Source organism: Cannabis sativa, chromosome 5 (genome assembly GCF_029168945.1).
Source record: "Cannabis sativa cultivar Pink pepper isolate KNU-18-1 chromosome 5, ASM2916894v1, whole genome shotgun sequence".
Classification (NCBI taxonomy): Eukaryota; Viridiplantae; Streptophyta; class Magnoliopsida; order Rosales; family Cannabaceae; genus Cannabis; species Cannabis sativa.
The window spans coordinates 26,870,416-26,885,122 of NC_083605.1; positions in this window are offsets into that span (position 1 = coordinate 26,870,416).

Consider the following 14,707-nt stretch of genomic DNA (forward strand, 5'->3'; position numbering starts at 1 on the left):
AAGAACATGTACAATACTCTTGAGATCGAACCTAACCATGTCAGGATTAAGATCATTTGATCTAGCATCAACTAGGTGATATTGAATTGAATAGATATTACAGTAAGTTTAACATATCTGATTCAAAGTTCAATATCGGTCCCTTTTGATGCATACTCCATGCACCCAACCCAAGCTTTACTTTAACAAATGCCCTGGAAAAGACATAGCACTTATCCAAGGTGCAAGTAAGCTATGTTGTAGATTATCATAACAGTTAAACCATGTGTACTGATAAATCTAGGAATATATATTTAATCACATAATCTTGATCACTTTCCACTGTTTTGAAGACACAATAAACAAGAATATAAATGTGATAAGGATTTGGATGAATTTATAAATCAAATAAACAAAAAAATGATAACATGAACGACACAATAAGTGATGAAAATACTTCTGTTTCTTTATTGATATTTGAATAATAAGGATTACATTGAAATGGAATTTTATTTAGGACATAAAACCCAACTGAAACCAGCTGGAAGACAGGTGTAACGCCCTAATCTATAGGGACACCACGTGTATGAATTTATAAACTATTTTAATACTAATAGAATAATTAATTATTAAAAACCGTGATAATATTAAAATTTTGACTAAAATAAAACGCTAAAAACAGACATTATAATGGCATAAAAAGTGTGTTCTGGGAATCCCTATTATAAAAATTTTTGCTAAAGAAATATATACGACAACCATTTAAACATAAAATCAAAATACACAGCAGATATAGCCAGTCCAAAACAACTCCTGGCAACTCGGCACGCAGGCCGTTGAGGTCAATATGTACATTGCTGGAAAAGACTGCCACCTCATGGTTGATCTAGCTTTTCTTTGCCTTTACCTGCACCACATAGCACCTGTGAGTCACAAGGACTCAATAAGAAAAGTAATAATAACAATCATATAGTTTATTATTCGAATATTGTCATTTATACACAATAAGAATCAAACCATCACACTTTGTTCATAAGACGAAATCCAAATCACTACTGGCATCTGCCACGAATAAACATCAGTATACAGATATTTGATAATACAAAACTATTATACCAATATTGGAATTCATATTCATTTAAATAATATAAATGTTACCTCATAAAGCAACCATCTTCATAACATCACGCTGCCTAATCAGGCAAGTCGATGCTTTAATCTGATAATCTTGTATTGTATCGCCTAATCAGGCGAGCCCATGCCATAGCCTGGCACCCATATGTCGCATAACTGCATCACCTAATCAGGTGAGCCTGTGCCAAAAACCGGCACCCTTATATCATGTAATTGCATCACCTAATCATGTGAGCCCGTGCCATAATCTAGCACCAATATCGCATCGTCTAATCAGACGAGCCCGTACCTACGCCCAGTACTTATCATATGTCATTGACGCCCGTACCTATGCCCGATACGTCGCTAGGAAAATTGCATCACCTAATCAAGTGAGCTCATACCTACGCTCAGTACTCATCATATATCACTGACGCCGGTACTTATGCCCAGTACGTCGTCAGGGAAATCGCATCACCTAATCAGATGAGCTCGTACCTATGCTCGGTACTCATCATATATCACAGACGCCCGTACTTATGCCTAGTATGTCGCCAGGAAAATCGCATCACCTAATCAGGTGAGCTCTTACCTACGCTCGCTACTCATCATATATCATTGACGCCCGTACTTACGCCCAGTACGTCGTCAAGAAAGTCGCATCACCTAATCAGGTGAGCTCGTATATCACATCCATAATAACATCACATTATCAATATTCAACCAATTAGTCTTTCATTATATAACAATATTAACTATATCTCAATATTAATCAATTCATAGCAATACTAATTGTATTACATACAATGTACTATGTAGTACAATATACTTTTCTTACCTTTAATCCATGTTCATATATTTCGGCCAACCCAAGTGGAGAACTATCCCCGATGATCTCGGCCCTATGTCACAAAAACGATAAATCAATAAGTGTTTATCCCAAAGCACAGCATAATATTCACATAAGACAATCTAGGGTTTTCTACCAAATCCCGCCGTATAAATAATTTAAAATAAAATTTATATTTTGACTCTAAATTATCCACCATATTGTAGAGCTCATCGTCGAAACGGTATATAGAATGTCCAAAGCGGACACCCGAGCCAAAAGTTATGATAAAAATACAATTTCTGATCTCTTAGGAATTTCTAAAAACTATGAAATACGAAAATCTCAATTTTTGCACTCACCGAAACACTACCAAAACTTATCCAAATCACTCCAAACTTCACAGGGTGTATATATGCCATAAATATTACCATCCTTACGTAACAGAAATCAAAATCGAGCCTTTAAATGAAAAATTCCATTAACGTTCGGACTAAGCTTTAAAAAGTTCAAAACTCGATTTCTAACTCAAAATTACCTCAAATTCAACAAGTAAACATCAGAACTAGTCCCATGACTACCCGAGAATAATCTTATAAGGTCAGAACCTTCATAACTATTCTAATTCACGAAACCCTATACGAAACCAATTGTTTTTAAAATTAAAAAGAAATTAAACCATACCTTAAGCTTTCCCTGCTACTACCGGAGCTTAGATCACTAGGTTTTGGGTTGAAAATCGAAGAAAATAGATATAGGAGGAGAAGATTTTATCGAAGGAGAGAACGAGGGTTTCGTTCGTTTGTTTGGTTTCACTGATAACTTAATATATATAAATAAACTTAAGTTAATTTATTAACTTATATATAAATAATATTATAATAATATATTAATAATAATAATATAATATTAATAATAATATTAATAAAAACTTTATTATTAATAGTTATCTAATTATTTCTTAGCCACTAAGAAATTTCTATTTCTAAGGTATTTGGCCAATTTTGAGTACCCTAAAATACCCTGATATTTCTAAAATCAACTTATTTTAATAATCCTATCAATATTTCTAACTAAAACTGGTGTGACATTTTTGGCCTCCAATCGAGTCTCCAGGGTCGCAGAACATGAAAATATTTTTATTTCACAAATAACTCATATTATATCCATGTATTTTAAATAAATATCTGTAATTAACAAATTACGCTTATTTACTCATTTATAGCAAAATTTTAATTTTATACTGAAATAGATTAGTAAGATCATAATCCCACTAATTACCTGATTAACCCATAGTATAAATATAAACTCTAATTATTTACCATTAGGCTTATCAGGATACTACAACAGGTAGGCTGAATGGTCCAGAGGCATAGGTCCTGGAGGTCCGGACCCCATCCGGGACCGGCCTAAAAAATGACCTAAGTTGGAAAAATAAAAACTCTTGGCATGATCGCCCCATCAGGTAGGGGCATTCTAAATCTAAAAAGACGTTCATCAAACTCTATACGCCTACATCGAGAATAATCTTGAGCAGAAGGGACATGATGAACAACTAAGGGAGACTTACCTGATCTGGAGGTGCTTGCGCCAGGAGCCCAAGTGTTAGGAACCGGGAACGACAGCTTAGGCCGGGAAGGTGCCCGCTCTTTACCAGGTTCTATCCGAAGGGCCCCCCTGGCAGCGGCCTGAGCCTGAATATAAGCCAACTCTAGCACCCTCCTAAAGAGGTATTTCTAGTACCGGTCTTCTGCTGAGGCAATAATGTCTGCCTAGAGTGCCTTTTCAGAGTGTGGACTGAGAATGTTGGGACAAAGAACCTTGGATAAGTTGAAATCATCCACAGACTGGCTCTGTGTGATGAGCTTATCCCTCCTGCAGTTTGCAGATGTGACTAAGTCCCCCACATTCAGTCCGTCCTTGTCATATGTGGAGAAGACCTTGGCGTGCTGGAGGAAGAGTTGGGTAGGGGCGGTGCGGTGCATCGGAGGAACCCTAACCCACTCAGTGAGCAATTCAGGACGTTCCACGACTTAGAAGCCACAAGAAAAGAAAAATCGGTGACGGTGCTCTTTTACATTCTTTTAAAAATTAAAAGGAACCAGACCCTCATTAGTAGGATGGGCCCAGAGTGTGAAAAAACTGTCTGTAAGCCTATCCCCCTTCTTGGGGACAGACACAAGTTCGTAAAAGTATAAAATCTCGATTGGGCTAGGTGAAGCCCAGCCTCTGGCTACATAAAAAATGTACAAGCCTGAAAGCAGGCGGTATGCTTGGGGAATAAGTTGATAAGGCGCAAGGCCAACAAAAACTTGAAAATTTATAAAGTAGTCCTGAAGTGGAAGCATGGCTCCGGATATCAGGTGGGTCTGGCTCCAAGCTCCAAAACCACCGTAGTTAGGATTGGGCATCTCCTCGTCTTAGGGCAAGCGGTGGAAGACCCAAGAGGCGGAAGGCTTCATCCCGGCCACAATCACAATCTTCTCCAATTGATGGGTGCAGGTCAAGGTTGAGTGAAGCTCATCCGCCTCCCAACCGTTGGATCGACACGTGTACTTCTCCTGGACAACGGGTCCCATCATCACTTCTTCCAAGGTGGCTTGGGTAACCGCGCCTTGGTTTGAGGATTTAGCTTCGGATGTAGAGACAGACATTCTTGAAGAATAATGAGATTCAGAAAAAAAAATGAAAATCCAGCAGTTAGCCCCCAAACCAAACCCTAATATGAAAAGAGGGAATGGGGCCTAACCGTTAGAAAGAGGCCCCCTCCGGATGCTTGCCAAACATGGAAATTCCAGGGATTCCCCTAGGCAAACATCGAGTGCACATCTCTCAAAGGCAACAAAAGTAGAGGAAAAGGAAAGGAAAAATAAAAGAAACAGAATACGGGCACGAAAGCTGTCTCATATTCTGAAGCAATCACGCAATAGAAAGGTTGATTGCAAATTAAAAGAGAAACAAAGTAGCACAACACAAATAAAAGAGGATGTATACACCACACGACAGTTTTTGTCAAAGTCATTTCCTAGAAATCAACACTTAACCAAAAAAAAATTCTACCCTAGCATGCAAGTGAACAACAAAAGTATAAAGTACCCAGAAAACTTACACAAAGGTTGTGAATTGGGGGCTGGTAGTGATCGACGGTAGAATGCCGATTGGCAACGACGGAGGAATAGCAGTAAAAAATCTATGGTTCCTAAAATTTTTCTCGAAGGTGTTCTTAGGGCGAAATGACGAAGTGGTGAAAGTAACCCAGTGAAGAAAAAAGGATGGCTTTTATAGACCAGAAAGGGTGCAAGGCTGCTGTGATCAGGCGCCATCGTACGGTGAGAATCGTAATCGATTCGCATTCTACAAATCCAACGGTGGAGACAAATGGACGCCAGGGCGGTTGAAAACATTTGAGTACTTTACAGACACTCGGAGTAAATGCGTCGATTTCTCAATGGATGGGAAGCGAATCGTTGCCTGCAAAAGGAAATCAATATTAATGATGGCCATCATAAATGCAGCCCACGCGCTTGAAGGATGTGCCATTAAACCAATAAGCCAACCGGAGGCACCAAACAAGCCTCATTTATTCTTCACTAAACGAAGCTTGGGGGTAAATGTTGCCCTTATTTTTTCCCAAAATACGTGGACCTGGATGAGTCTGACACGTGGATCTGTGAGAATCAACACATGAGAAATCGACTAAGTCCTAGGCGAAAGGGAAGAATCTTAGGGAGGTGTCCCCCGGAGAAGAGCACAAGAAGTGTTTCTACTCTCCGGGAGGCCGGAGGTATGCTAAGACTGTTCGGGGAGGTGCAGAGATCTCTTGAACAGTCACCCCGCATTTAATGCCGCATGGGGGAAGACGTATTAAAATCTCCATAAACGACATGACAAATGGCGTAACCTCCCTTTTCGGCTATTACGCTATAATCAATAAGACTAGTGATGGCTACTTTATGTGGGATCTCATCAATCGAGAGGGGATAAAAGATTATATCCATCTAACTCCTAAGATACCTACGGTATAGGTCATGTATTTCCTATTTTGTATCTGCTGGGAATATGTGCCCCTATGAAGCTAACACAAAAAGACAAGTGATCCATTCCTAGGGATCACCCTAGAAAAATACTATAAATACCCCACAAACAGACTGAAAAAGTGGTGAACATCCTGGGTTTAAAGGAATCAAAGAGAGAAAATAGGAGAGAAATCCACCAAGAACATTCTCTGCAATAAATACTCTCATTAAAAAAAAGACTCGTGGACTAAGGCTCATTAATGCCCCAACCACGTAAAAATCCCATGCATTAAACTTTGTACAACTCTTCTTATATATTACTTAACTGGTTGTTGAAAACCTCGGTCAACAGTATGGAAATCGCAATTTTTTGACAAAAAATATTTTTAGTTTTGTACTGAAAGTATTTTTTTCTAGAAAGTAGATGAAAAATTAATGAATTTAGGCTTTTACAGGATTTTTATTGAATTAGTTATGATTTTTTGAAGTCTGAAAAAAAATATCAGGCTATGGTTGGTGTCATGCACGCGCGGAACACCATTTCAGATACACATGGCCGAGAAAACTCGGACAACATGCTGTTTAAGCACCTCGTGCGCCCCATTTAGACCATGCGTGTAGCCTCATTGCCCAGCCTTTGCCCCCCATCCGCGCCCAAGGGAGTATGCAATGCATACTCCCATGTCTTGTCCGTTTTTGTATTTGTTTTTTCAACTTTTAAAAATAAGTTTTCAATGAAATAAAATTCAAATTTTGATAGAATTTTGTGTAAAATATTATTTTAAGAATAAAATTAATTTTATTTATTTTTTAATCAATTTAAATTAATTTTAGATATTAGTGGACTTTGAATTTGAAAAATTAATTTTTCCACAAACTTGCCTTTATGGTTATTTTTGAAATTTGATTATTTTTTATTTGTCTTATTAATTTTAAATTATAAGATCAGATATTTACATATTTTATTTATAAAATTTGAAATGATCTTATTTTGACATTAAAATATTAATAAAACTAAAAGATAATCCACTTAAAATTTCAAATTTGCTAATCATATCAAATTTTTAAAATTTGTTATTTTAAAATATTTTATATTAAATTAAATTATATGATTAGAAAAATGTTACTTTTCACATTTTATCTTATTGGATATTTATTTTAATTAAAAATATATTATTTTGGAAATAACATGAAATTTTGAAAAGTGGTTAATTTTGGCTTGAATGGATATTTTAAGGTTTTCCAAACATAAAATTTTCAAAATTAGGATATTTTATTTTATTTTATATTTATTAAATAAAATTGATAATATTCTAACCTTCAAAATATCATATTTTTAATTTTGTTTATTTTGTTAAATTTATTTTATTAAATTGTAAGATTAAAAATATAATATCAAAATTATCTCAATTTTCAAATTAAGATATTATATTATATTATCTTATTAGATATTTAACTAATTTAAATTATTTAAATAAACTAAAAATTTTGAAAATTAGTTGGATATTTGAATTTCATTTTAAATTTAGATATTTAGGAGATTTGTTAGATTTTAAATATTTTCAAATATTTCTAACAACCTAAATTTAAATTCTAGTTAAGATATTCTTTAAATATTTAATTTTAAAATAGAAATATCTTAACCTACTTTTCAGATATTTGTTACATGGAAATTGTGTTTGTTTTATTTAACTGTTTATTCACAAACTTTTTTTTAACAAACCTATTATTTATTTGATCTAAATTACTATGATTAACTTATTGGCAGATCTAATGATCTAATTTTAATCATAGTCCAATTGTCAATAGATCTTATAAATACTTTGTAACAGGTAAATTTTATAATTTCTTCTATCTATGTAAACTTAGAAACGTGATAGGGCTCATCCAAATCAATTTAATATGTGTGAGCCTAAATGTTTGCTTTTGGGCTTAGATGCATATAGGAAGCCCATTTATTTATTACATAGATAAATTGACTAGGTTGCTAAAATAAAAAATCACCATATGATTGTTTTATTTAGGCCCAATTAGTATTGGGCTTATTCAATGAATAACAATTATTTAATAAAAGGTTAAATTCCTCTCATTTGGGCCTTGTGCGAGAGGTAAGAGGCCATTAGTAGTGGGTTGACATACTAGACACAGCCTTCCCTCTCATGAATAATCCCAATTATGAAGGCCTATTTGCCTTATTTAAATGATTGTATTAGGCTTATTATACTAGTTTAACCTAATTAAAATTGAATTAACAACATAATTAATTTGGAAATAAATTAATTAATTTTTCATTGGAATATTCTAAAATTAATTTAGAAAAACACACTTAGTTTAAAGAAAAGATTCTAAATAGTTATTGCAAGTAACAAATTTATATTTTCTAATATTTAATTATGTAGAAATATATATTTAAGTTGAAAATTAATTTGTTAATTAATTTTAGACCATCTTAAATTAGGATATTTTTCGTAGAACTTAAATTAGAATTAATAATTAAGTTGATTTTATACAAGATACTTAATTATTTCTTTTTATTTTAATAATTTTAATTGAATAAGAAAATTATATTTAAGTTAGAGATTTTTTATTTTCAGATTAACTTAAATTAGAATAGTTTTCAGAGTATATTTTATTTTATTTTATAATCATTTCCCACATAAAATTTTAAAATGTATTTATTTTAAATGTAGATATTTTGAAATTTTTAATTTTGAAAACTTGATTAAAGTTGAAAATTAATTTGTTAATTAATTTTAGATCAACTCAAATCAAGTAATTTTCGTTAATGATTATTTAAATTAATAGACTAAAATATATTATATTTTAATTAAAAAATTAATTAATTAATTTATGAATTATCTAGATAGATATTTTTTAGGTAGACTTTTGGTATTGTTCTAGAGATATTTAATTAAATCAAAAATTAATATTTAAGTTGATTTATTCTAGACACTTAAATATTTGATGTTTTTCTTAAGATATTTAATCAAATAGAAAAATTATATTTGTGTTAAAAATTATTTATTTAATTTTAGACCAACATAAATTAGAGTAATTTTTCTAGTTTTACTTTATTTTATTTTAATGAATTCAAAATGCATTACTTTAATACATTGGATTTCGAATTCAATTATATATATTTATAGAAAATTAAATTTGAATTGAAAATTAATTTTAATTAATTTTGGACCAACTTAAATTAAGTAATTTTCACAATAATTATTGAAAAATTAATACTAAGGATGGAAAATAAATTTTTATTTTTCAGATCTTCCTAGGATATAATTTTATAAATATTAAATTAAAATTTATATTTAGAGTTATCTAAATTAGTAATTTTAATTAAATAAATATATGCTCAAATATATAGATTAAAATGAGTATCAAATGAAAATACAACTCTTTAAAATAATGAGCTTTAGTTATAAGTATATTTGATCTCCATTGTTGGTTTACATAGTTAATTGTTTCAATATAACTTCGAGACGCTAGACTTCATTCCCCTTATGGATGGTTATTCGTTGAAGCATTTAACACCGTAAAGATCTCAAAAGATAAGTATTTAATAAGTTTTCGTCTCTATTAGACTCTCCCTTACAGTGACTACTAAGAGATAAATTTACGAAGTATAAAACAATGGTGGAAGCTCATAAAATAAGAATGACCTTGACTCTCGCCTACGGAGACAACGTTGGATTCTTATTTTGATCAAAAAAAGGTTGCTAGAATGTTGTCCATTTTAGATGAGTTGACTACTCTATTCAATGACTGATATCTTTGACTCTCGCCTACCGGGACATTGTATCAGTTTGTTGAAAACCTTTGAAATTATTTAAGATATGATAGTTTTTTTTTTATTTTCACTTGTCTTTATTACTTGGTAAATGTATAATAATTTCTAAATGTGTATGAATTTATATTGAATCATGTTATTTTCTGTAATTAATATTGTAGTGTAAATTTTGAGTCTTCATTGTTGGTTTAACTTTGTTTGTTGTTTTAACGGGACAAATCCCAAAGGATTGTCATCTATTAGACAAACAAAATAGTGTTAGATTTGACATATAAGGTTTGTAAATGCAACATATAGTTGTTCATCCAAAGATGACAACTTAGACTGGTACTTACAATATGAAACAACGAAGAAATTTATAAAATAAGATTACTTTGACTCTCGCCTACCGGGACATCGTTGGATTTTTATTTTAATCAAAATTATCCTTTAGTTTTTTTCTCTTAGCTTTTTCATATAGAATTTTCTTAGATAGTATATCATTGGATGAATGGTTTATAAATCATCTGCTTATGATGCCATTCTATTTTCTTCTATGAAACTGAATGGCGCAGATGACTATATTCCCGACATTCTATCCCGAAATGATATCAATGCTCGATCTTAAAATCTCCTTCTTGTATTACTTACTATAGGCAACATAAACTTAGAGTTAGATTAGTAGTGGTGGTCTAAGAAAGAATCATTACTCATTGTATATTTGGAATAAATTTAAGTCTTTGACTTTAAATTTTAGATTCCAAATTGAAATTTTAATTTCAGTTTCTAAGAATGCATTGAACATTATAGTACGACTTTTACAAGTTATTTTTCTGTCAATGGATTCAAACTGTATGTTTATGTATGAAATATGAATTTTGTATTCTGTGACCAGGATCCACTTGGACTATTCTAAGAACTCTTTATTATAACTAGACCCAAGATTCATCAAACCACATGATATATCTATGGCATTTGCATCTTGTTCATAGTAGTTTTGACCAATTATTCTCTGCAAAGAGAATATATGCCTATATCCACTTGAAAGAAGGATCATCTGTATTAGAATATGGATGTACATTTAGGGGTGGATATGAGTTATCGTTATATTCTTAAAACGATCACTCTACATATTTATCTTATGCAAAGAAACTTGAAATGTTTGAGAATTTCATGAATTTCTAGCTATGGTGGAAAACCATTAAGGTAAGTGGTTAAAGATCTTGCGAACTGTTGCCCCTGATTTTTCCTTAAATACGTGGACCAACCAGACTGGGACACGTGGACACGAAGGTTTTAACACTCAAATAAATAGCTAAGTCTTTATAAAGAAAGACATTATCCCGGACGTGCCTCCTGGAGAAGGCATACGAGGCTTTCTATGCTCCTGGAGATCAAGGTGGCATCAAAGTATCTCCGCGAGATGTCAGGCTTCCTCTGAGCAGTCATCTCGCATTTAGTGCCGCATGGGAGGAGGCGTGTTGGAACTGCCACATGCAATAAAGTCTGACGACACAACCCCCACTCTGCACCTACGAGACTATGACCTCTAGAGTCTAATGACGGCCACTTTGTGAAGAATCACATCGGTCAAAAAGGAATAAGGACAAGCCTCATAAAATCCCTACAGCACCTAGGGATTTGACTGTGCATTACCCATGGTATATTCATTGGGAATACCCAACTTTACTGATAGTTACAGAAATACATGTACTATAATTCTGGGGATCACCCCACAAAAACACTATAAATACCCCCTCAAAGCTCATTAATGGGGGTCTAGAATTCTGGGCTGCATAAGTGCAAGAAGAGTAAATACTCACCAAGAACATTCTCTGTATTAAATACACTCATAAATATACAGACTCGTGGACTAAGGCTCATTAACGCCCCAACCACGTAAAAATCCTTCTCTTAATTTCTTACAGCTCTTTTAACTCTTATTATTTTATTGGTTGCCGAAAACCTCGTTCAACATTTTGGTGCTTTCATTGAGAGTTGAAGAAAGCTTTTGTGAACACAGCATACATTACAACAATGGTGGAGACTCGAAGCACTCGTCAACCTCGCCCTCTTGAAGATGCTTAAGACCCGAATGAGGAAGACGTAGCCTCAAGAGCAACTGAGGGTTCCGAGGAAGAAGAAGGAATTCCTGACGATGATTATGAGGGGAACCTCGATGAGTACGCCTACGACGATGGTAGCTACTCAGGATTGGTGCTCTTGAGACAAAAGGCTGTCGATCATGAAGCTGAGATCGCAGCCCAAAAAGCACAAAACCAAAAGATGCAAGAGGTAATGTTGCCCATGCAAAAAGCCATGGAGGCAGCTAGCATCCACGTGCATCCCAAAGCCATGTCTGCTGGACTTGGAAAGGAACCAGAGGAATCCTCGCCAAGTACCCAACAGAAAAAATCTAGGGAACCAAGCCCTATAAGGTATCCCGCTGAAGAGAACCAAAAAAAAAACCCTACTTCTACCCCCGGGAAAAAGAAAAAGGTGCAGGATCTGCAAAAGGTCCGCTCAGATTTCCCGAAAGGGAAAGGTCCGCAGAGGGGCAAACTCCAAAAAGGGAGTCTTGGCCCTCAGGATCGAGAGGACCGAAAAAGCGTTTACGTGCACCAGGAGCCCGGAGGTAGAGGAAGAAGAGGACAGAAATGTCCTCCCGTTGATTTGAGAAATCAAATCAATGGGAATCAAGGTGACCTCCGCGATCACCTTGACCAAAAGAAATACGGGCCCGCAGTTTCCACGGGAACGTTAAACGAAGGAATCATGGCCGAACTCGCAATACTCCGAAAAGATATCGCCCGAGTCTCCCAGAGACAGAAAGGCGACGACTCCGACTCAGACTGTGAGGACCGGAAGCCGTGTGCCAAGCACATCCTAGAAGCAGAGCTCCCCAAGAATTTTAAGATGCCCGAAATGGCAGCTTATACCAGGAACTCCGATCCAAGCGACCATCTGTCACGGTTCAACCGGGTCATGACGGTCATGAGAGTCAGCAGTGACGCTAAATGTCTGTGCTTCCCGCTTATTCTAAGCGGGTCCGCGGAGGAGTGGTTCAAGAAACTGGAACCAGGATCCGTGGGCTGTTGGAATAAATTACATACCAACTTCCGGAGACAGTTTGTCGCCGCAAGAAAGGTTAATCTGGAGGTCAGCGCCTTGACTAACATCAAGCAGCTGCCTACGGAGACCTTAAAGAACTATATAAAGAGGTTCCGGGAGGAAGCCTCAAAGACCAAGAAAGTTGATGACGGACAACAGCTTGCCCTTCTCCAGGCAGGCATCCGTACAGGGACTCCATTTTGGAACGAGTTACAACAGGAAGGAGCTGCAAACCTTCAGGACTTCCAGAAGAGAGTCCAAAAATACATCAATCTTGAAGAGGCCCAAATAGTGGCCTATGGAGGATATTATCCCACCGGGATATCAGGGTATGTGCCCGGAGCCCAGCCGTCAGGTACTGTCCCGACAGCAACTCTACCAATGAGCGGTATACAATTCTCCGCTACTCCCGGACACAGCCAGGGCCAGGCCTTGGCCCCCGCGTCGTCCCATTTTGGAAATCCCTCGGGGATAAATGGACAAGCCCCCTCGCACTCCGCTCCGACTGCCAGCTTGGCTGGTCCTTCCCAAGGTTAAAAGAGTACGAGGTCCTCCAAGGGTAGCACCCGGACAGAAGTAAAGCGACAAAAAAGGGGGTACATTCCCCAATATACCTAGTACACGGAGTTGACGGACTCCCAAGAACGTGTGTACTTTGCTACTAGGCAAAATACACACTACCGGAGACCACCTCCTCTGTACAAGGATAGTTCCCGGAGGGACCCCAGCAAGAGATGCGAGTACCATAACGACATTGGGCACAGCACCAATGAATGCAAAAATCTCAAGGACGAGATCGAAAACCTAATCTGATTGGGACACCTCTACGAGTGGATCAAAAATTAGTTGCCTCATCTCAACCCGGGCCAGGCTGCTGGAGCTGTGCCGCAGGGAACACCAAGGGGTGCGACAAGAGTACTGGCTCCAGTTGCTCCCCCGGAGATGCCCAACATATCCCTGGTCTACCACCTAGGCCTAACGAGAGAGTGGCCATGATCTCAGGAGGACCCCATATCAGAGGAACTACCCGCAAAGAACTGAAGCGGTATGCAGGGGTCGTGAAACATGATGAGCTTTGGGAAGTTACTCAACTCCCAGCTCAAAGGCCCTTGCTGATGGATCAACCCATCACATTCATGGAGGAAGACGCTAAGACGGTGCGTTTTCCCCACCATGACCCGTTGGTCATAGAGACCCCCATCGCCAATAAAGTGGTGGCCAGAGTCCTGATCGACAACGGAAGCTCCGTGAATTTACTTTTCAAAGAGGCCTTTACTGCGATAGGCCTGGCGGACCGAGACCTCTTACCCAGCGGTTCCCAACTCACCGGGTTTAATGGAACGACACTTATCCCAATGGGGAAGGTGAGACTTCCAACCTTGTGCCCGGACACCCCCAGAGCACGTTCAAGTACTGTACTTTCGTGGTGGTGGACTGCCCAACAGCATACAACGCAATCCTCGGCCGACTGTCCTTGGTAGACTTCGGCGCAGTCACATCCATACGGCACTTGTGCTTGAGGTTACCAACCCAGGAAGCTGGGATAGGGACGGTGAGACGAAATCAGGGGGAGGCGAGGCAATGCTACAACGTTGCGACCCATCTACCCATGCTGATGGTCCGGGAAACCATTGAGCCAGAAATGGTTAAAGAAGACGAGTTGGATGCCCACGTGGGGTCCGAAAAGATTGTAGAACCAATTGAGGACGTTGAGGAGGTATCACTGTGTGACCTCGACTCCACCAAGGTACTCCGGCTAGGAAAGAGCCTAGAGCCGGAGGAAAAAGAAAAAATAATAAAGATACTGAAGGGCTCCATTGACATTTTTGCATGGTGCCAAGAGGACATGAGTGGCATAAGTCCCCACGTCATCACCCATGTCCTCAA